The 24,345-nt window shown below is 41.2% G+C and overlaps 1 protein-coding gene across 1 annotated transcript in view; it reads right to left on the reverse strand.

Moving 5' to 3' along the window:
- Nucleotides 1-24,345, reverse strand: part of CLSTN2 (calsyntenin 2) — a 347,890-nt gene that overhangs the window by 323,168 nt on the left and 377 nt on the right. The window lies entirely within an intron of this gene.

Genomic DNA, 24,345 nt, shown 5'->3' on the forward strand with positions numbered 1-24,345 from the left:
TGACCCCATGGACCAGAGCACGCCAGGCACTCCTGTCTTCCACTGCCTCCCACAGTTTGGTCAAACTCATGCTGGTAGCTTCAAGAACACTGTCCAACCATCTCGCCCTTTGTCGTCCCCTTCTCCTTGTGCCCTCAATCTTTCCCAACATCAGGGTCTTTTCCAGGGAGTCTTCTCTTCTCATGAGGTGGCCAAAGTATTGGAGCCTCAGCTTCACAATCTGTCCTTCCAGTGAGCACTCAGGGCTGATTTCCTTAAGAATGGATACGTTTCATCTTCTTGCAGTCCATAGGACTCTCCAGAGTCTCCTTCAGCACCATAATTCAAAAGCATCAATTCTTTGGCGATCAGTCATCTTTATGGTCCAGCTCTCACTTCCATACATCACTACTGGGAAAACCATTAGCTTTAACTATACGGACCTTTGTTGGCAAGGTGATGTCTCTGCTTTTTAAGATGCTGTCTAGGTTTGTCATTGGTGCGCAGTTGGTAAGGGAGCCTAGTTGGGCACCATACACATGCTGCACAATGGATTTGACCTCAGTCAGTTTGAGGGCTGCAGGTATATATTGTCCGCCTTTAGTCCTGAAGTACCCGAGTATTGCATTTACACTTCTCTGGGCATTCCCTGCAACATGATCACTGTGGGCTTTTCTACTTCCTGAGGAGTGAAGGTTTATACCCAAATGAGAGGTTTTCCACCCCTGCTCTAAAGCCAGTGGTGATGGAATGCCAAATGACTGCTGTCACGGGGTGGAGAGGAAATATTTGATAAGGAAATATTACGGAATCTTGTGTAAGAGGGCATGACTGGCTAGAACCCTGAGCAGGAGCGCCCACTTTCTGTGGCAGATCCCACTTGTATTCCTATTATTTTAATGATGCAAATAGGCACTGGGTAATCCACATAAAAACCAAACTAGTGACCAACCAGTGAGTGGCAAATACATTTTTGCATTTCAGCAGCCATTCTTTTAGGGCTCCATTTCAACAGTTGTAAAAAAATTAGGAAATTTCAAGGTGGGTGAAACAGTAATGAATTGCTTCATGTCACTTTGGGCTAGCCCTATTGGACACCTTGCAAATTGATTGTTAGCCTCCTGTTATGCATTTGCCTGTCTACCATGGTTACGATGCTGTCAATTGGACTCAACTAATTATAGCGAACAACTCTGTGACAAATAGCAAATTATCTCTTTCAGACTCCAAGCATTAACAGGAATGAATGACAGAAAAACACCACTTTAAAATAAGAACATGTTCTCTCCAAAACCACAATCAAATTGAAAAGCTACTGGGTCATTTTAGATAAACATTGGAGTTCACAGATTTGTACGCTTTTACAAGCAGCAAGAGACAAACATTTAGGATTATCACTTATTAATCTTGTCAGTCAGAAATTCACAAAATAAAGCTGACAAGTAAATGTGCAGGCCTGAAGAAATACAAAATGGCAAAGCATACATTATATTCTTCTGCTTTTAATTATGTCTTGTCTCTGTTACCTCATGAGACAATGTAGGCAACTGAAAGACTTTGTCAGAATTGCCAACACCAAACAGATTTTGAAGTTGGCTCAGTAAGGCAGAGAAATATATCCAATAGTCTGCTGCATTTCTAATGGTACACTAGAAACAGAAATGAAAAGGTTTGTGTATCTAGTGCAGCAAATACCAAAACAGATTTTGAGTAATGGGAATACAAAATGCAGCAGATGTAACTCACTTAGATGTAACTCACCCCAACAGGCACTACTGAAGCAACCAAGACTGCTATCAGTTGGAAGAGAAGTCTTGTAGCTGTGGTCACAACTGTGCGCATGTTCCCATGTGTAGATTGCACTTCCAAAGTTTGCTATCAGTTTGGAATTGAAATCCACCCAGCAACACACACATACACACACAAATTGTGGTCACTACTACAAGGCTTCTGTTCCAGACTAGCCAGAGTTCTGAACAGCAGCACTCCCCTAAAGAGTGGAAGTATGATGCAGTCAGTCATGTTGCAGAAGGGAAGGTAAATCTCTCGTGTCATGTGAGTATTTCTCTGTATTAAGCAGATTCCAGGTAAGGTAATCAGAGTGATTGACTGTGTGATGATGTAAACGAAGAGAGATGAAACACATAAGCTATGATGTATTCATGTTAAGGGTATTTATTCAACTGGACAATCTTACCTTTCAAAAGAGTAGAAAAGCTAAAAAGGAAAAAAAGGTGAGAGTTTGTTCCTATAAAGAAAGACTTAAATAATTAATACCTTCTAGCAGCTGTGGGTGGGTGGGGGGAGGGAAGGAAGGAAGGAAGGAAGTGGCTAAGGATAAAGTGTGAGGTTTAAAGAAAAAATGAATGTGTGTCAAGTAAAAAATTATTCAGAATACAAAAAAAATATAAAGCCGAGCACTAAAGTTGATAACAAAAGGACAATGCATAACTTGATGGTGAAAACTCACAGCCACTGTTCCAAAATGAACAAAACTATACACAGAGACTTCTTTTATTAAAAATGATTCTAAGGCCTTAGAATAAATTAAAATCTAATTGTTTATCAAAAAGATGTACTGAACAGAAACTGATTTCCACAGAGAAAGGGTGTTGTTTTCTGGAAGGGAGGGTTTGTATTTGAAACTAATCAACCAAGAGATGCTTCATTACAAAAGAAAAATGCAGCATAACATCTTACTCTACTGAAAGGAAGAAAAATCAAAACTGTACTTCAAAGAACAACCTGGACATCTTTATGATGCTAATTAAAATTGATTTGGCAAATGCAAGAGCATAGTTTCAGAGAATGGACTCTTTGTTCTTTTATTTAGTCTGCCTAACCTCCCAAAGCATTTAATTCTAATTAGATAGAACCAGAAAACTGAACTGGCAGGAAGAGTCATTGACATTTCATTAATGTCTGGTGTTCCATTAAGCTGTAGGAAAAACCCAAAGTAATAGCACTTAGTCCATACCTTCCTTGAACATTTAAATGAGCTATTAAATGCAGTTAAAGTGTTTTTGAAAAGGATGCCAAGTGGTAAAACTTCCAGGATGCTTGATCTAAACTATGTATATGTATATATTCAGACATTTCCCCATACGGAATACAACTGAGCATCACTATCTCAATACCGTAATAAACAGGTATTTGTGTCTGAACTCCCCATCTTCAGAACTGTTTGAATAAAAGCGAAATAGTCCTGAAATTTGAAGACCTAAATACTTCATATACTATTGAAAAGGAATCATCATGCAAGACCTAATTGAATTCAGCAAGTTTGCTTCATGTATTTCTAGGCACCTAATCCAAGAGCAAACCTCATGATAAGCTCTATATTAAAAACCTAGAATGCATTCTAAATCCTTGCTTATTTCCCCTCATCCAAGAGAAGTAATAGTATTCTTCCCCAGTTCCCACAACCCTCAAACTCTGCTTTACAGTGCAATTTCTTCTTGTAAGTCTCCACTGTGTTCAGTGTGGCTTATTTTCATCATTCATCTTGTAGATAGTATTTGGGAGATGCTACTGAAAATAAAATGTACTCTGGTACCCATAAGAAAAACAATACAGTATTAGTAATCAATACTAGGGGTGCCTCTCAGTTAATGGACACATTGTTTGCTCCTGCTATTGGCATGCTATATTCCGCTTTCTGTAGTTTAGTGTGTGTGTGTGTGTGTGTGTGTGTGTAGAATGGGACTAAATGGCTGACTTAATGGTTGACATTGGGCTAGGTAATTTGAACATCCATTAATGCCGGATGATCTGCTTTGTAAATCTCTCTTCCCGATTTACATTTGATAATTTAAAAAAAATTAAAACAGTCCTATTGCAGCTGGTTAAAAATTCACATATGTTGGTGAAATCAATGGAGCAAAAAAATATAGTATGAATAATGGGGTTAAATGACTTTTGAAGGACAAGAACAGCTATTCTGTTTCGCACAGCAGCTTCATAGAAATCTCAGATTCCAGTTACTATGACTTTATAACTTTTTTTTAATAAAACCTAATGAGTGGACACTCAACATTAACTCAACTCTTTAGACAGGGATAACATTATGAAGAGGACATTTTGCCATCATATGACTGCTAATAAAATTCCTTACAGGGACATTAATCTTTTCACCTCTGTTAAATCTTTCATTACTCAGAAATAATAAGTACTGGGAGTAAAGGGGAGGGGGACATAGAGGGGAAGATATAGAAGTCATTTAGAAAAGGATCTAAAATGTGCCCAAGGAAACATCAAAGCTATTATTTAAATTTTAAGGTATCATCTTAGATATTAAATACCACAATAAACATTATGATATTAGTTGTATGGAGTATTTCCTATCTTTTAAGAACCTTGGTTTCAGAGAAAGACTCAGATCCAGCAGAGGGTTTTGCTGGGGAAATGCAGAGGTGTTTCAGTGCAGCCCCCAATGCCATATCCCCTACTGTTCCAGAAGATTTTCTATTCCTAAACAATAGCTTTTGAAGAGACACCAGGGGAAGGAAGGGTTGGCAAAAATTGCCTCTCTCCAAGTGGAGTTACCATGAGCAAAGTTGCACTCTTGCCGATCGGAAGGTCAGCGGTTCGAATCTACACAATGGGGTGAGCTCCTGTTGCTCTGTCCCAGCTTCTGCCAACCTAGAAGACACCAGAACACCATGATAGAAGCCAGAGTGCACAGAAACACCAGCTGCTGCAGTGGTACCTAGTTATCTACTTGCACTGGTGTTCTTTTGAACTGCTAGGTTGGCAGAAAGCTGGGACAAAGCAACAGGAGCTCACTGCATCGTGAAGATTTGAAACATTGACCTTCTTATCAGCAAGCCCAGGAGGCTCAGTGGTTTAGACCACAGCGCCACCCGCTCCCTATATGTATAGAACACACACAACACAAGCTTGCACTTAACCTTGATAAATTAAATTACCGAAAGGGGTAATTTGTTGCTCTCATGGGTCACATAATCTGCCTGCCTGGGCAAGCCATAATATGGATTACCATCACCACATGAAAACAATGGCTTCCAGTGGCGAGCTGGTACCTACTTTGGTCCTCAGCTTTTTAGAGCAGGACAGCAGTTAACCTAAGGTTTGGATTAGCATATCTTATGAACCTGGTCTCTCCTCCTTAAGCAGGACCTTTAACCATAGGACAATCTTTGGCTACAAATTTTCTTTGAAGAGGAGAAACCTTAACCATGATCCTAAGTTCACATGACATGCTAAACCTTGGCTTGGCTGCTTCACTCCACTGACCTAAAAACTCTGGGGCAGAGCAAAGTAGCTGTTTATCCATGATATTGCTTTAGCATCAGAGAAACAATGGCTTCATCCTTGGGCTGTATTGAATAAACTGAAGGAATCCAGTGGATACCTGTTTGAAAAAATAATGCAGCATAAATCATAACAGATTACATTAATTTACTAGAGTCTGATACAGAATCTAATTTAAAATCAGAATTATACTGCACTTCCCTTCTACTACATCAATTACGTCCATAAGAAATGCCTAGCTCTTACAAATTACAGCTGCTGATGCATTGGTTAAAAAGCTTCCTGGCCGTTTCAAGTTTACTTAAGGTTGCAAGATGCAAGCTGGGTATGTTTAGCCTAGTAAAGAGAAGATTGCAAGGAGATATGATAGCCATTTTCAGATAACTAAAGGGCTGTCATATGGAGGATGGAGCAAGCCTGTTTTCTACTGCTCCGGAAGCAGTGGCGTAGCGTGGGGGGTGCCAGGGGTGCCGGCCGCACCGGGCGCAACATGGGGGGGGCGCGCGTTTGGCCGGCCCTTCGCAAGACGAAAGTCCATAGGGAAATCTCCGGGACAGTGGGGAAGTGCAGCGCGTCTTCCCCACTGTCCTCGGACCTCCTCCGAAGCCTGGCGGTGGGGCGGAGAGACCTTCTCCCTGCACCAGCCTTCGGATGGCTGTCCTGAAGACTTGTGGTGGGAGCAGTGGCGTAGCATGGGGGGTGCACCTGGCGCAACATCTGGGGGGGCGCGGAAGAGACTCGAGTGCTAAAATCCACAGGTTAGGGGGCGCAAATTACTTGCCTTGCCCCGGGTGCTGAGAACCCACGCTATGCCACTGTCCGGAAGCGAGGACCAGAACCAATGAATTCAAGCTACAAAAAAGGAGATTTCGACTAAATAATTGTGGCAGCTGAACAGACTCCCATGAGATGTGGTGGACTCTCTTTCCTCTGAGGTTTTTGAGCAGAGGTTGGATGCAAGCCACCTGTGATGTATGATCTAGTTGATATTCCGGCATTGCAGGGGGTTGGACTAGGTTACTCTTTGTGTCCCTTCCGACTTAAAGTTCTATGATTCTAAGTGCCATTTAGAATTCCCCAAAATTTCACAAGTCTGTAAAGCAGCACAGTGAACTGCTATTTAGAGCAAGGGGTGTATGAATTGAAATAGCAGAAGCTTCACTGCACATGCAAAATTCACCATTCACTTTTCATGCCAACAATGGGGTCACAGTTGTAGAAAGTAGAAGGTGCCAGATGAGCAGAACAGGGATGAAACTTTGCCCCAAGTAATTAGTTGCATGGCATTTGAGCGAAATCTTTGAAAGCCAAGAATCAATTAAAACTGCCCCCCCAAAAAAACCCCTCAATATATTTCTGCCTGCATTTGATGTAAGCATTCCTGCTATGATTAACATGATTTCTCAGCACCTGCCTTAAAAAAAAGTCACTCATATGCAAAGCTTTGTTGATTAAGCAATCAGTTAATATTGAATGTCACTAAAGTCTCATTATCTCACCAAGTTGTCAAGACTGGATCAATTCCCATCCATCATCCTGAAAGACTACACTAAGCTTCACATCCAGATTCATGCAACTGATACTGTAATTAAGCAGCAGCCTTAATGATCCAGTCAGACAAGCCAATACTGCAAGCAAGTCTAAACCCAATTCTTCAGGTCTAGCTTTATGAAAAGTTGAGCAACTGTAAATAAATACGGCATATCAGACATGATAAAAACATTCAGTGCCACAGAGATACACTCTGCTTCTATATACAGTTGTCTGAAAATCATTACCATAATGAAAAAAATCCAACACATGTCATCATCATCATTAACTGAATGAATAAATAATTATCTTTTTATCCTGCCCTTCATCCAAAAGGCACCAAGGGTGACAAACATCAAAATATTACAATACAATTTAAAATAAAATAAAAATATGTTTAAAACAACTGAAAACCATCTGGAGACACCTAAATCAATCATAAAGCTCACAATTACTAATTTCAAGAGTCCCATTACCAGGATCTTTCAGCCATTAAATGCCTGGGTAAACAGGGATGGCTTACATTGTAAGTCGGTAATGGGGCAGACAGACACATCACATCAGAGCAAGCATTCAATGGTGACCCACTGCTGAGAAGCCCATCAGACTTTACTTTTTCTTTAGCATTCACCAGTATCTCTCCCTTGCCTCTCAGCCCCATTCCCTTGCCTCTTATCTCTTTTTGCTATAGTCTTTGGAATAGCCAGGACATGTCATAGGAAGGCGCAAGCCAATGTCCAATGGAATTTTTGAGCACACTGGTACCTTGGTTTGCAACCGTTTTGGATTACAGCTATGTCAAACCCAGAAGTGTGTGTCCCTTTTTTGGATTACAACCTTTTCTTTTCTTCTCTTTTTTTGGATTACAGCCGTTTCTTTCTTTTCTTTGAGGCCCCATTGGCGAAAGCGTGCCTTGGGTTACAACCTGTTTTGGTTTACAACCAGACCTCCGGAATGGATTATGGTTGTAAACCAAGGTATCACTATACTGTGAGGAGGGTTCCAAAATAGCCCAGAGAAAATGGTCTGAGTCTGGGGTCAGTTTGTCAGCCACTCCTTCAGGACCACTAATTTGGATAGGGAGAAGAAAAGATGGAAGGAATTGGGATCCTGCCAAGCATCTAAATCTAGCCGTGACTGGATACTAGCACATTACAGTGAGAAGTGCTTTTTGCTTCTCTGCGTTCACCCTACAATCAGGACAGGTAACCACTTCTCCCTACCTTTTTGTATTTCATTAGTTTTACTTACCTTTACCTCTTGGAAGCCCTGAGCACAAAACTATTTCTAGGTGAACTTTTCCCACTCCTGGTTTATTTAGGCTGCATACAGACCATAAATTTCAGGAATCTAACACCCTCCCCCAAAGAATCCTAGGAACTACAGTTTACCTGTCACAGAGTTACAATTTCTAGCACTCTTAAACTATAGTTCCCAGGATTCTTTGGTAGAGTGCTTTAAATCCAAACTGCACACAATAGTGTGTATGCAGTCTTAATCTCCTTTTGGTTCTGATGGACTTAACACCTGTCCCAGAACTCTCTGTATCTCCATGGTTTCTAGGCAATGTGGGATAGGTAGTCACTTACAATTTCCTCTGATTTCTGTAGCAGCTTTTCAAGTTGCATTGTTCTTTTATTCCTTGTCAGCCATTTTGTGCAAACATTATAATTATAATGAACTGTGATTACTGCTAATTCCCCAAGCACAAAGATAATATTTGCAGTTAATGGGCATTGCTAAATTTCCCAAAGATAAACCATGTAATAGTTGCATGTGCTGTGTGCAGTCATCTGTAAACTGCTCCATGAACAAACGTGTATGTTAGAAGTTCATATGTAGGTGTGAAGAAACACAAGGGCAGTAGCAGATCGTTGAATGCTCTCAAAACACCGCTGAGGTAAATTCAGTCTTAAAGCATCTCTCCCTCCTTCCATTAGTCCTCTTTGAGGTTTTTTTGTTTCCTCTTCAGATCACATAAATATTTTGCCTTTCCTTAGCCCTCTTTGTTAATCATTTCCTTCTAGCGCTCCTGAATAATAGTTCTTCTTGCAGCAGCCTTTTTCCACAGGTATTTTTCCATACTAAAACTTTAGTGCTAAACAAACGGAAAAACAGCTACTATCAATAATTTGGCATAGTATTTATAGCAGACCCATTTCTTCATCCACATCAGAATTTCAGAAAGCCATGGGTCAAGTACAGACTAATCCACTCCAGGACTTTCTGTGGGCAAGCAGGACAAAGGGAATTCTGCAAGGAAGAACATTGGTCTGCACGTAACTGTATGCAAAGCAAGAACTCTAAAGTAAAATTATACCAAGAGCAGTGCAAATCCAGATTCTTATTTCCAAGAGCCACAGGATTCTGAACACAAATTTGTGTCCCCAGTTAAAATATATTAAAAATGTGTTTATGTGAATAGATCGATGCAGAAACAGAGCTTAGTGGGGACTGAGTGAGGTGGTGGATGTGGTGGCAATATTTGTGGAGGCTTTTAAGTACAAGTGCATCTGTTGAACAGTTGGTATAGCGTGATAAGAGCAGAAGTGTGATTTTAACATTTATCCATTGTTAGGTAATTGGTTAAAAAAAAATACCATGATACTTCTGAAAAACATTATTTGCATGGCTTGCTGCACTGCTAAGCAGCCAAACTGGAGAATGACTTTTTAGTGAAGAGGTAGGTGAAAACACTGTTGCCAGACAAAGTGAGGAAGAGGTCTGTGAAAACACCAACAACAGTCACATGAACAGTTTCATTTGATATATTTTCTCATGTCTTTGTAGCCCAGCAGGAAACAAGGACAGGGTGACACAGAGAACGAGGATTAAACGAGACTACCAAACTTGAACATAGTGGCAAAGCACATGTAGCACAAACTGCAATTCACAAACCAAACCATGGTTTCAGATTCTGGTTCGTTGACATCAAACAAACTTTGGTTAGTGAGCCGAGCCAGGTTCAGACATACAAATATAACCCAGAGTTAAACCAAGCAAACTATGATTCAGCTTTACATCTATGTGCAAGAACACCAGCACTCTCCACACTGGGCCAACCAACTACACCACACCGGTGAAAAGTAGGTGAAATTTACAAATAGCTATGGGGGGGGGGGGTTCTGCTTCACGGGATTGGGCAGGATTCTGCTTTCTATTAATGAGATCACAAGAGAGAATAGTGAAAGGCAAGGAAGGAAGGAAGGAAGGAAGGAAGGAAGTCTACCAGGTGTATAACCAGTGCTTTTTTCGGGGGGTTCTCAATGATACGCAGCACCAGCACCTCTTTTTTGCTGTGGTTAAAAAGTGTGACACATAGTGTAACAACTTCATGGTGAGTACCAACACCTATTTTTCTAGAAAAAAAGGATTGTGTATAACTATCTTATGTTAAATCTTAAAAACAAAGACAACTTAATTAACTGTAGGGAGGACACCAGTTTTAAGAAATCAGTATCTTAACTCATTTTCAATAATTTTTCATATTTTTTGCTTCCCCAAAGCACTTTAGATACTGAATTGTACCCAATGAATCTTTCATATGAGCTATAGAACTTAAACATTATGCAGACCATACATAAGAGTTAAAGGAATAAGATTAGCTGCTGAGCATGACCTGCTGTGTATGTTTTTGCTTTGCAGCAGGGAGTATGAAGTCCATCTCAGCAGAAATAATCTGCTTGTCCAGAAATATTGCTAGGAAAATATAGTCTGTTTTAATGAAGTGAAAGAATTGCTGGGTACAAACATGGAAAGAGAACAAGAGCAAACAAAACCTAAGCTGAGGAAAGTCAACATGGCTTCTGAAAAAGGAAGACACTGCCAAATACTTAGAATTCTTTTTGAGTACATGAACAAATGTGCAGACAAAAAAATGTTCTGCAATGTTAGGTATGCATTTGTTTTGCTACAGAAAGTATTGATCTAATTTGTAGAGTTTTTTTCTATTCTAATCAATTCAAGAAGGTTCTGGAAGCTTCTCTGTGTGATACAAGCTGGAAGTTTCCAGCTGACAAGCAAGATTCTATTCTGCCTAGAAACAAGCAGAAGGTTCCTGAAGTTTTGGTTATTCCTTCAGAGAAGCTGAACAGCCGGTTCAAACTGGTTCTGTTATCTCTTCCTGTCAAGGTCATGCTGACTATAAGAACAGGCCAGAAGGAGCCAGAGTTTCACTTTCTATATATCTTTTCTTCTGGTGTGGTGGTTTGTATATAGAATGCTTCTCTTAAGGTTTTATTGTACAGTGGTACCTCAGGTTACCTCAGGTGTAAATCACAGAGCCTAGGACTCTGATCAGAAGGTCGGCAGTTCGAATCCCCGCCACAGGGTGAGCTCCCGTTGCTCGGTCCCTGCTGCTGCCAACCTAGGAGTTTGAAAGCACGTCAAAGGGCAAGTAGATAAATAGGAACCGCTCTGGCGAGAAGGTAAACGGCATTTCCGTGCGCTGCTCTGGTTCGCCAGAAGTGGCTTAGTCATGCTGCCCACATGACCCGGAAGCTGTACGCCGGCTCACTCGGCCAATAAAGCGAGATGAGCGCCGCAACCCCAGAGTCGGTCACGACTGGACCTAATGGTCAGGGGTCCCTTTACCTTTATCTTTACTTCGAGTTAAGTACTTAAATTCATTCCGGAGGTTTGTTCTTAACATGAAGCACCACTTTAGCTAATGGGGCCTCCTGCTGCTGCCGCGCCGCTGGAGTACGATTTCTGTTCTCATCCTGAAGCAAAGTTCTTAACCTGAAGCACTATTTCGGGGTTAGCGGAGTCAGTAACCTGAAGCGTATGTAACCTCAAGCATATGTAACCCGAGGTACCACTGTAAATAAAATAGAGCTACTTTCATCTTAAAGTATACATCCAGAAAGGCTATTTTGGGTGGTATAAGGCTTTTTAATATCTAGCCTGGTTAACAGGATGCTGTGTCCTTAGAAGGCTGCTGTGACAATTCTGAAAGACACTTTAAGCTGCTCATCTCAATAGAAACTCAGGTGCCATTTCTGTGGCAGGTCTGAATGAGGTGTATATTATCTGGTATAGTATTATAAGATCAGTTTCAGCTTCTAAGGCCTAGTGATGCAGGCAGGGCACTTGTGGCCATTCAGTAAGCTACATCCTCCATTGAACCTTATCCATCATGTCTGATTTGAGTGAGCTTGTTTAACCAGGCTGTGTGACTAACTCTTTGGGAAGGAGTGGCACCAGCTACACTTAGAAGAGCTAGTCCTTAGAAGGCCACTTCTCAAAAAAAAAATCAAAAAATAACTCTGGACATAAATATTCCCTTTTTAGGGAAGATGCTGTTCAGCTTTAATCACACTTGGAAGAGATCTGGGCACATTCCAATCTGGATTCAGGACTGAATCGCCCTTGGTTGCCTTGATGGATGAGCTTTATTGCCCTTGACATCCTGATGGAAGAGGACAGATGACTGCAAACCTGTTGCTTTTCCTTGATAACTCATCTGCTCTGAGCAGCAGATCAAGTAAAAGACTAGGATCCACCAAGCTGTAGCGTGCACAAATATATCATGTTTACTAGCCCCTACTTTTTCTCTCAAAGGCTTTCAACTTTGGGGTCGAAATCCAAATATAGAGTTAGCATGCGTAAGTATACTGCTTTCAATAAACCTGAAATGTACATCAGATGTTGTGCCAGGAGTTTTAAAAGAATCTTGGGATTTATAGAGGTGAATTATTGAAAAGGTAACTGTAAAAAGTCCACATAGTTGAGGATATAGTAGAATCTATAGTGATGTGTACAAACTATCTCAATTATTTGATTGCACAACATGAATTGTCTGCAAATAGGTATTGAAGTGATCTGGCCAAGACTCAGTAGGACGTTTACAACATGGAACAGCTCCAATCGAATAGTCTCTGATATGGCAAGGCTCCTACCTACTGTGCTCCCACTGTCCCATGGCACAATCATTGCATAGATTCTCAGTTTAACTAGTTGTCTGGTTCCTTCCCCACTGTTCCTATACTCACTCCTTACCTTCGTGTTTTCATACATGTTTTCACAGGATTCCAGAAACTGCAGCGTATGCTGGTTTCAATACTGTATATATGCAAAAAAGAAACAACTAAAAAAATTTCAGTTGAATGGTTTGGATTCAGACAAAGCTAGTTATGCTTTAGTTGTTCCCAACAAAATAAATGGAAAAATTAGTAATTATAAACTTAAGGCCCATTTATGTCAATGGGACTAAAGAGTTCTGCATTTTGGGATATCTCCAGTGCCGACAAGGTGTTACTGGGAAAGGGAAAAAAAACATGATTAACTAAATTCCAATTGAATCAGAAGCAGCTATGAAGGTGTTGGATAAGTGATTGGAGGCAGCAATGGACTAGATGAAAGAACAAGTTCATAGCTGGGACTCCTCATTGTTCCACTGGAGTCCCAAGTGGCCTCTGAGCACTTATTCCTGGCTTAGGCTGCTTGGCCAGCCAAAACCACTTCTGGACCAGAATAGCCTGGTCTAATAACCTACTGCGGAAGATGGTCAGGAAGCAGCTGTCAGGCTAGAGCAGGGGTCAGCAACCCGCGGCTCCGGAGCCGCATGTGGCTCTTTTACACCTTTGCTGCGGCTCCGGGGCGGATACTAGCGAGGGGAGGAGGCACATTGTGCGCCCCGACACTCCCCACTGTGGCGGGCACTGTACTGGCTGTGATGTCGCATGGGGGCGGTGCGTGCGTTAGTCACGCACCGTCCCAACGTCACCTTCCCGCCCGCCCGCTACATTGTAAGGGGCATGTACGCTGGTCACTGCATTGAAAGGGGGCATGTACGCTGGTCACTGTTTTGAAGGGGAGTGAAGAACACACACACACACAAAGGTAACTTGTTAATTTAACGTTTATTTCTATGAGGAGGAGTAATTCTGAGGGGTCAAACAAAGAAATAATTTTAAAAAGTGACAAAAAAGTTATTTTTATAATGACGAGTTTTGCGGCTCCCAGTTTTTTTTCCTTCGGAAATGGGTCTAAGTGGCTCTTTTTTCTTAAAGGTTGCAGACCCCTGGGCTAGAGAGTAGGCAGCCCAATGAATCGCTAGTCTTGGAAGTGCTGCAACTTGCTGCCAGTGAACTAAATGCATTAGTACTAACATGCAAAGCTGTAAATGACTTTGGGTCCAAGTACCTAAAGTAGTGACTGCCCCCACCCCAACATCAACCACTTCAGGTTTTACTACTGGCAGGTAAGGTCATGTTGGTGGTTGTGCCCAGCTGGCACTGACCCATGACCAGGTATTGTGATGCTCACTTACAGAATGTCCTCTCTGGTGAGAGGCAAATTCTCCCCCATTATTAATGAATCAAAAGAATTTAGAAAAATTGTTGTTCACCCAGGTATTTGGTGGTTGAAATATATTGTTTAAAGCAACATTGAAAGTAGTTGTGAAAATATTTGGCGTGTTTTTAAAATGTTTAAAGAGTTTCGGGAGGAAGGGCAGGATAGAAATTGAATACATAGTAACAACAATGCCAGGATCTGAAACTGCTTCCTTGTTGCATTAAACAGGGGATTTACTCACTACCTGCTCTAAGAACTCACTCTAGTGAACTTAAATTGCCTTCTGTGAACTGCTCTGAGCATAATGTATTTGTGGAAAATGTGTTATATAAATAAACTAACTATAGCTAGTGGGAACTTCAAAAAGATGCTTGTGTTGAGCTCTCTCTCTCTACTTACTAGATATGACTTCTTAGCCTAGAGCAGCAGCACTTCACAGAACAGGAGGATGGATTTGATTCTACCCTTTATTCCTAAAATGACCATCTCCAAACTGGGTCTCCTAAACTGTTCATTACAAATAGGAGCCTACTAAAAAAGAAGAAGCAGCCCTTGCTGGTTTACTATTTAGACATTCCGAGCGCTCACACATTTATTTACTTATTTAAATATTTATAACTGCACTTCCATAAAAATGCAACAAGGCAGTATACACCATTCAAAAGTTAAACAGTAAAAACATTAGAAAATGATACATGTTTTGCCAACAACATGTTAAAGAATCAGGGATGATTCTGTTTACTGTTTCTGAGCAAAGGGGCACCATGTTTTCCTCTACAACCATCTCATCTGTTATCCACGACTTCCCAGATAAAATATCTAATTGTTTGGAGATTTAGCACCCTGGAGTGAATTTCATCAAATCCTGCTGATTTGAATTCATCCAAATAGGTTTAGCCTTTCCTGGTCTGCAGTCCGTGTTGTTAAAATTATATTAACCATCTGGTCACAATTCATCCTTTTCAAATGATAAAACAAGATGAACACAGGCATTCATTCATCTATTGTAAGCAAGGTCATATTCAAGGTATATCTAGGGTACTGGTTTATTTCAATTTTTTAAGCTGATATAAGCTTTTGATCGAGAATGCATGATTGTTTGGTGACATGCTAGCATAAATCCACATTTTGTATGGTCCGTTTTTCCTCAATTAAAATAGTTTGCATATTCCTTTGCATTCATTTTTATTTTATGAATGTTATTATATTTTATGTCTGGTTTTAATTGTTGTTAGCCACTTTCTAGTGCTGTATCACCACTACAAATGTGGGATCTAAATGCATTTATACATTACACATAAAAACACAGAGCAAGATGTTCCTTAAAACATTCAGGGCCCAGGTCATTCACATGTTTCATTGTACATTGCAGATAGGAATTTAGTTCATCAGAATAATTCCTATCCGTAATGTGAATTTCAGGGACGCGGGTGGCGCTGTGGGCTAAAGCCTCAACGCCTAGGGCTTGCCGATCGAAAGGTCGGCGGTTCGAATCCCCGCGGCGGGGTGCGCTCCCGCTGCTCGGTCCCAGCGCCTGCCCACCTAGCAGTTCGAAAGCACCCCCGGGGGCAAGTAGATAAATAGGTACCGCTTACCAGCGGGAAGGTAAACGGCGTTCCGTGTGTGCGGCTCTGGCTCGCCAGAGCAGCGATGTCACGCTGGCCACGTGACCCGGAAGTGTCCCCGGACAGCGCTGGCCCCCGGCCAATAGATGTGAGATGGGCGCACAAACCCCACAGTCTGTCAAGACTGGCCCGTTCGGGCAGGGGTACCTTTACCTTTACCTTTAATGTGAATTTCAGTTACATTGTTGTCTTTTGGTGTTTATTATGTTGAATTTTTAATTGAAAAAGGAACAGTTCAAGCATAAACCCGCATATTCCTTTCTCTACTAAAGCTTTCATATTCGGCCTTCCCTTCACTAGTTTCCATGGACCATTTAGACAATACAGACAGCTATAAACAGCCCAGAGTATGTCAAAGCAGTATAGAGAATCTCTTACATTTTAGCTAGCTGTGAAAGAACTGGGTGAAGTTAACAAAGACCTTTACAATTTATTTATTTCTTAAATGAATAACTATAGTAGATAAGTTACTATTCAATTTCAGTTGCTAGGATATGTTAACTTTGTCTTTTTTAAAAAGCCTTACTCTAAATAAGATTGCTATTCAGCTGCCTCATAAATATCAGTGCCTTCTAACCTATATTTATCTTTGGCAGTATTTTTGAAAAGCTTAGCTGGGGACAGTAAATCAACCTTTTCTGCAAGCCATCTTAACTTGTTCTACCTATCTATAAGTTGAAGTCACCATTTCATTTAACTAGAGTACATTGTACAGTCCTGCTGACACAACATACAGTGGTATCTCTTCCAACAAGTTCCCAGAGCTTGTTTCCAGTACATTTATAATTAGAGCAAGCATCATTCGTGTGCCTGCTAAGAGCAACTGCACGTATTATTTTTCATTATTTATACACCTAAAATCATTTGTCAAATGTGCATTTATCAATACATGACCAATGTGCATAAAACTGTCAGGTTGTTATTAGCAGTCAGGTTTAGGTCTTCAGTGCAGCCTGCTACCGACATACTTTATAGTCTTTATCTTGGCTACAATTCCTGAAATATCTATTGCTAAAACAGTGTCTGTTTGAGATTTCTGAGGGCACTGCATACGCCCACATTGCATGTTCATCATGCTACTATAGACATACTACAACATAAACATAATTAAAATCATAATTAAACTGCTGTACTTTTACTTAATATTTTGTTAGACCTAATGGATTCATTGAGGCAAAGGTAAGCAGCCTGCACTTAAGCTGTGATTGGAAAAACCTCAACATGAGAACTGGAAAGAAAATAGTGTGGCTATTTATTATTATTATTTTAACGGCAATTTAATAGGCAAAGTAGATTGCTATTTCCATAACACTGCTGTTTAAATGCATGTTTGGAGAATAATCCAGAGCTTATCTCAAAAACCAAAAAGTTGTGTGAAGGAGCCTGCAATCTTGCCAAATAATCAGGTTTCTCCTATGTAGTGAGCAGTATGGATGAACAAATACAGCTCCATGGCAGATCTAACTGAATCCTGCGCATGCGCACACACACACATACTGCTTTTTGAATTGCAGTTGTTACTGTGAGAGAATGCAGAGGATAATGGGCTCCATCTATACAAAGGCTCCTTCCATTTATTTATTTATTTATTTATTGCATTAATTAACCTTCCTTCTCCCTTAAGTGTTAGGGTGCAGCACATTACAACACAGTACATAAATAATCAAATAGTAAACAACAGCACAAGGGACGCGGGTGGTGCTGTGGGTAAAAGCCTCAGCGCCTAGGGCTTGCCGATCGAAAGGTCGGCGGTTCGAATCCCTGCGGCGGGGTGCGCTCCCGCTGCTCGGTCCCAGCGCCTGCCAACCTAGCAGTTCGAAAGCACCCCCGGGTGCAAGTAGATAAATAGGGACCGCTTACTAGCGGGAAGGTAAACGGCGTTTCCGTGTGCTGTGCTGGCTCGCCAGATGCAGCTTGTCACGCTGGCCATGTGACCCGGAAGTGTCTCCGGACAGCGCTGGCCCCCGGCCTCTTGAGTGAGATGGGCGCACAACCCTAGAGTCTGTCAAGACTGGCCCGTACGGGCAGGGGTACCTTTACCTTTACCTTTTAAACAACAGCACAACCAATATAATATCACTAAAAGCAGAATGAACAATCAAATATCCCCACAAGCTTTAGAGGAAAGGTGACTTGCATGCCTTCTAAATACATGCAGAGTTGGCACTAGGCACACATCTACAAAGTAAAAGTTACAAAGTCTGGGGGCTACTGCAGAGAATGCCCTCTCACACGCCACCACCCCACAGATTTCTGAGGGTGATGGAATTGCTAACAAGGCAATAACCTCCTCTGCCAAGCTTAACTCTTACTTCAGTCAAGAGGACAAGGCACTTTCAAGTATTTGCAATCCCAGTTGTTTAGGGTTTTGTATGTCAAAGATAAGACCTTGAATTGGGACTAGGATAGGTAGAAAATGCAATTCTCTTGGAAGCAGTGTAATACAAATTCTTCCAGCCAAACCTGTCAGTAGTCTAGTTGCCTTCTCCACTTCTTTCAACATTCTGAGTTGTCGTCTTCAAGGAAAGCCCCACATACAGCACATTGGCTGGGAGGACAGAAATGATATTTTGCCAATTCCATTTCTCAATATAGCACCCAACAAACCTCTAGGGTATTGTGGGAGGTGGTGCTGAACTCCTCTCAGGAAATGCTACCACTGGCCAAGAGGAAAGTCTGGGTCCAACACTATGGGATCATAGTTTCCAACCAATGCAGACTGAACACTCACATTATACCAGTACTGCAACAGATGGTGTCTGAAAACAAGATTACACAAGTCATAGTGTATGGCTTGCCAGAAGGAAGAAAGAAGACCATCAACTCAGAATGCTGCTGGTTCATGGCTCTGGTTTTATATTAATACAAATGCTTCTCCAAGATTAAAAAGTATCAAGGTAACAGGTGATAATAACAAAACTGAGATGGAGTGATTTATATTTCATCCACTAACTGAAAAGCATTGCAATGTGCAGACTCTGCTGTAGGTTCAACAGCATTCTGTGGCACCCTACAGCAAATTCTTAAAAACAAACACAAATTTTGTAATATTTATATTTGGATTATTTTTTAAACATCCATGACACAATATCATAGCTACTCATGAGGAGAAGCAAGATATAAGCATTATTGTTATTTAATGAGGGAGACAAAGCAAGAGGAACAAAACAGTTCACAAATATTATTTGGTTTAATTCCTGTAGCACAGCCTTCCTCAAGCACGGCCTTCCAGATCAAACTCATAGTCTTCCCTGATTATTGACCATTCTGGCTAGTCTGAACAGTTGCACTTCAACATCAGGAGAGAGTCAAGTCAGGAAAGGCTGCTCTTGCTAGACTCTTTGAATATCAGAAAGTCTCCATTATCTCTCCCCAAGAGTGGTATTTCTCATCCTACATTCTGTATACATTTATTAGTTGTTATGTACTGAGTTGAATAGGATCCAAACTGCAGCAGTCTGATTGGTCCTAGAACAATACAGCAGTATAGTATGATTGGTTGGCAGGAACCACCCAATCCTGCTCCAGATAGAAGTGAATCCACAACCTGACTATGAGCTGAATAAAGAGCATGAAATCACTTTGCAACTCTGAGTATATTTCATTAGTGCTTACAGATTCAGACATCCCTTGTATACTTATAGAATCCTCCATGATTTGTTGTGTTATTCCTGCTTTTCACATTTCTAATAATACCCATATTTCCACATAGCCATCATTCCAGTAAGAACCAATTCACAAGTTGACATGGCTTGTTTGAACTGAACTGTGCTAGAGCAACATCACTGCCCCACCACAAGCACAAGTTGGATCACACCTAAGCTACCATAGGACAGGTGTGCATGGTGCACTAAATGAAAATTTCACTGCAACTTCTGTTAGGCACAAAGAGCCACCACTATCGTAGTTCAGGTGAAATAGATTCATTCCCAGTGTGATGATGTTAGCATTCCAATCTTCCATAGTTCAACTGAAGAGGTTTTTCCACTGATCTGGAGTGCCTGTTACTCCAGTTTAGAACCTGCACCTACAACATATTATCTAAATCTACTCTTGGGCAATAGATCAAAATTGCTCTCTAAACATTGGGGAAAGTCAGATTTACCTTTGAGATTAAAAAAAAGCTCAGCAAGAAATACATTAATGAGCACAAGAAAGGATCAGTATTTAGGACATCAGTGTGCATTCTATGTCAGCCTGACCAAGTAGCTTCAGGAACATTTTGCATGAAAGATTAGGTATATATTTTAAAATGTCATTAAAACAGACACATCATAATCTATCTGTGTGGTGTTGGTGGGGAGAAATACATATAGTTGATTTTCATCTACATCAAACCTCATTATTTTAAAAGGTACTACTTTCTTTAAAATTGTATAACCTTAGGCTGTATTAATATTTCACAGTTTAGCCAATTATTTTACCAGATGAAGAAACAAGTTGCAGTTCCAATCAGTTTGCTACTGATTTTTTGTCCATTTTTCTCACAGATATCTTATTAAATAGCATTAAGGACAATTTGCTATTAAGGGTAGCTATTTCCTATCACCCCTGCACTGGGCTAGCTAAAATTATATATTTTCTTAATATAATCCTCTTAAAAGTAAGAGGGGATCTTCTTTGAGGCAAGTAAGGCAAAATTGAGGTTACTGTTCAAGAGACCTTGAATTATGCACTTTGAGAAAGAGGGCAAGGGCAAAGTTGCAATTTAAAGAGACTGAAATGAGGATTTAGCAAATCTAAGTATTTTCTTCAGTATCTGATACAAAATATCGTAAGCTGCCTTAGGGACTGACACTTCATATCAGATGTTCTCTAGTGCTGAGTAACTCCCGCCAGGAGTTTTCTTTTTGCATAGCTTACAAAGCAAGGGAAAAGATTCATAGTGCAAGGTCACACATCTACCATACAAAAAGAGCTGCTGTAAGAATGTCTTATATAAAAATAGCCAATGACTGCAAGCCCATGATGTACAGCAACTTAACTTTCAAGAAATCCAAACACTGTAGCAACTTTAAGTATTTCCAGTAATACTGAAGAGCCACGGCTCAGTGGTGGTAGATCTGCTTTGAATGCCTAAGTTCCCAGGATCAACCATTGGCACCTCCAGCTAGAACGGGGTGGTGGTCCTTGAACCTGTGACTCTATAGAGTGGCTGCCAGCCAGTTTGTAGAAATTACTGAGCTAGATGTATCAGGTGGGCTGACTAGATATGAGACAGCTTCCTATGTTCTCAATACTAGACTATATCCTAATACAGACAATCAGTGGTCTGGTTCCTATGACATGGTAAACCAGGAGACATTCCCTGGATTAAACAGACATTCATTCATGAACCAGGCAATAAGCTTTAAGCTCCTCAAGCTTTGTTCTTATTTCCATTATTATTTTAAGGATATTATATCCAAAACACCCACTAACCTATATCGTAGGAGTATAGGGGCTTCTTGAAGTATCCTGCAATCAAGTAGGCCTGCGTTAAGCTAAATATCTACAAACAATGAGACTTATCACATTAAAGTAGGGCAAAAAGTCTTGGTAACGCCAGTTTATTAGCCTCATCTAATGGCGACAACTAGCAACATCTATCACAGCAACTGGTGTGATAGCAAAACATTTCTCTACTGTGAACAATTTACTCTAATGTCAGTGAAGTGCCCTGCATACAGATTTATTGCAAGGCATAAGGAAGAAGGAAGATGGCTGTAGACATATTCTAGTTTATTGATATATAGACTGCAACTTCATTGAAGGAGAGAGGTGTATTTTTGTCCGTATTACTCAGAGAAATGCCAAGTACATTGGTGGTGACAAATAAAATATTTGTAATAAATGTATCTGATTATACAGACCGAAATGTGAATATATATCTCAAAGTTATACTGGCTCCCTTTTGGTTGCAGCTGTTATGGACAGTTTGAGATATTTGTGATCTGCCCTTCACCCAAAGGGTTCTAGGGCACCAGACAACAAACATTCAAAGCTTGATTCACAATAACTTAAATTAATATAACCCATGTCATAAAATTCAGAATACCAAAATTTACTTGTAGACACAGAGTTGTTTTTTGGAAAGGTGTTATTGCTCTTTCCAAGGCCACAGAATGTGCAAGCAGACATGCTTGTGATGTCTCCAAGCAAAAGGATTCAGGTATAGAGTATGTATTTTCATACATCCCGAGTCCTTACACTTTACAGATAAAGAGGGTAAGTCAAACTACAATTGGGAACAATAGCCAGTTCATGCTACTGTTTGCTTCCTGCATCATCCCGACAGAATCACACAAAGCGCAAAACTTTAGCAGGCTAGGTGCTAAGAGGATATTCTCAGAATGGCAGTGGGGCAGAGCACCTTTGTGGCAACTGGTACCATCCCAGAACCACAGCAGATAGAGATGTGTTTGTTCATACACAGAACAAACCAAAGAGTCTGATAGTTCTCTTCAGTAGCCAGTACAGGTAGTGAGCACGTGAGTTGCTCAGTTACTTATGTCTTCTTTGACACTGAAGCCTCTGTGTTTTTCAGCAGGAAATAACAAGAGGTGGACTGACTTTCAGCTCTCTCTTGCTAGGTAAACCAAACAGTAAGTCAGCTGTACAAAGACCTCAAAGTAGGCAATATCCTCCTTCAAGCTACCAAGCAACTCACTTTACATGTGCGACCCCAAACATAGCATATTTGAGGGGGGAAATCAATTAAACATATCAAGCATTCTTTGCGATCATAGTACCTTTCATCTAGATGTTCTACAGCTGCTCTTTATAAAGAAACCAAAACTTGAAATTCTCACACGTATTTACACAAATGAAAACAAAATCACAATGGGAAAGTAACTGGTGGAAACTGCAGCGATTCTCCATATTTAAATACGTCATCAAGAATGAAAGCATAATACCCTGTTGACATCTTTTTATGTCTCTATAATGGTCATTAAAAAGTCTTCTCATATCAAGCACTAAACATCATGTAAAATTGTAGAAGTCTAACAATGCACTTTGCAGCCCCCCAGTGGTAAAGTAGAATTCGTAACTTTGACAGAATTCATATGTACCAGTTTTTATAGAATAGCACTCCTCAAACACCTACATACAAAACTCTCACATTTGCCAGAAGGAAATCATATGGGGGTTATTTTAAAGGAGATAAATAGAGGGACAACTGCCAGCTGCTCTATTTCTGTCCATTGCTTGTAATCTATATTGCAATCAAACTGTATGTAAAACACAAAGATTATAGTAATTGGGCTGATGACCTCAGTGCCTTGTGCTCAAATAATCTATATTTCTGCTGGTTCTCAGAGTATAGTCCTCCAAGTTCCTGTGAATTAATGTTAATGTTTTGTCCTAAGAATACACAAACAGCAATGAACAAACTTTCAAATCATAACTATGGTATTTACTGTCTTTCAGAAACCGTGACATTTTCAAAGCAGTGCTTAGTAAAGTTCTCACCACTTCTGCTTAACACTGAACAGTTGGCATCCTAGAGAAAGATTCACAGCAGAAACGCAAAACAGAGAAAGGGAAATCATTTACTTTTTGAGAGCCAAGGTGAACCACAGATGTCACCAGCAAAACTAGTTGGGTTAAAAACAGAAATTACTAATGCATACTATCAAAATAAATCTATGAATAACATGTTTCATCATAGAGGGAATACCAAAAGCCACCTGGGGTTATCTAGGCAGTTTAATGCTACAGAGACTATTATTATTTTCCCTGCCAAGTTTTCCTTTCTCTCTGACAACATTGCTTTCCATTGGAGCAACACCATAGTAAGGGTGAAAAGTCTTAAATGTGTTTCATACTGAACCAAGGAGGAGTATTGCAAAGTGGAATGAATGGAAACTCCAGGGCCAAGTGGGCTCCCCCAGCTAAAATGAAAAACGAGTATTTTCTGTGCTGGGAAGGCTACGTCAATGTTTTGGTGTATTCAACTTTGCTGATGTAAGAACCGAAATACCAAGTTTCAGTGTGTACTACTGTACCCACAACCGATCTTCCCTACCGATTCGAATACCCCCTTCAAAGAAGCCCTTTGGCCAGAGGTCCACGCAAAACAGACTCCTTTCTAGACTGGAGCTCCATCAGGCGAATAAACATTCCGCCCCCGTGTCGCCTCCTCCTTTGCAGCCACTGGCTGCCTTTCGCTCAGCCAAGCAATCCGTTTCAGCCCCGCCAGGGTCAGAGCGCCCGTCGGCGAAGAGCGATGCGTTCGAGGCACTTCACCTTCCCGGAGACTTCGCTCCTGGCCCAACCGCGCCTGCCCAAGTGCCCCCCAACTCCAGCAGCTTCCCCTCGCCCTTCCCCTCGCGACGCCTCAAACTTTCCCCGGCTCTTCTTTCCCTCCGGGATGCGTAACGGTGAGGGAGTCCCTCTTCCTCGCCGCCTCCCACCCCACCCCCTCTTCGCTCCGCGAGGCCAGCGAGCTTCCCCGTCTCCACCTGCCGTTTCCAGGTGCAGCCAACGAAGCTTCCCCGCTTCCCTCACCCGCGCCAAGACCAAGCGAAGGAAACTCCTCCGGCGCGCCGCCACAGCCTCGTCAAGCGCCACAAGCCCGCCAGACACAACAAACGCTGCCGCCGGCGCCCTCGGAATCGCCCCGGGAAGGAAGCGCGGGCGGCGAGGCGGCGCCCCT

Source organism: Podarcis vaucheri, assembly GCF_965113315.1.
Source record: "Podarcis vaucheri genome assembly, chromosome: 5".
Classification (NCBI taxonomy): domain Eukaryota; kingdom Metazoa; phylum Chordata; class Lepidosauria; order Squamata; family Lacertidae; genus Podarcis; species Podarcis vaucheri.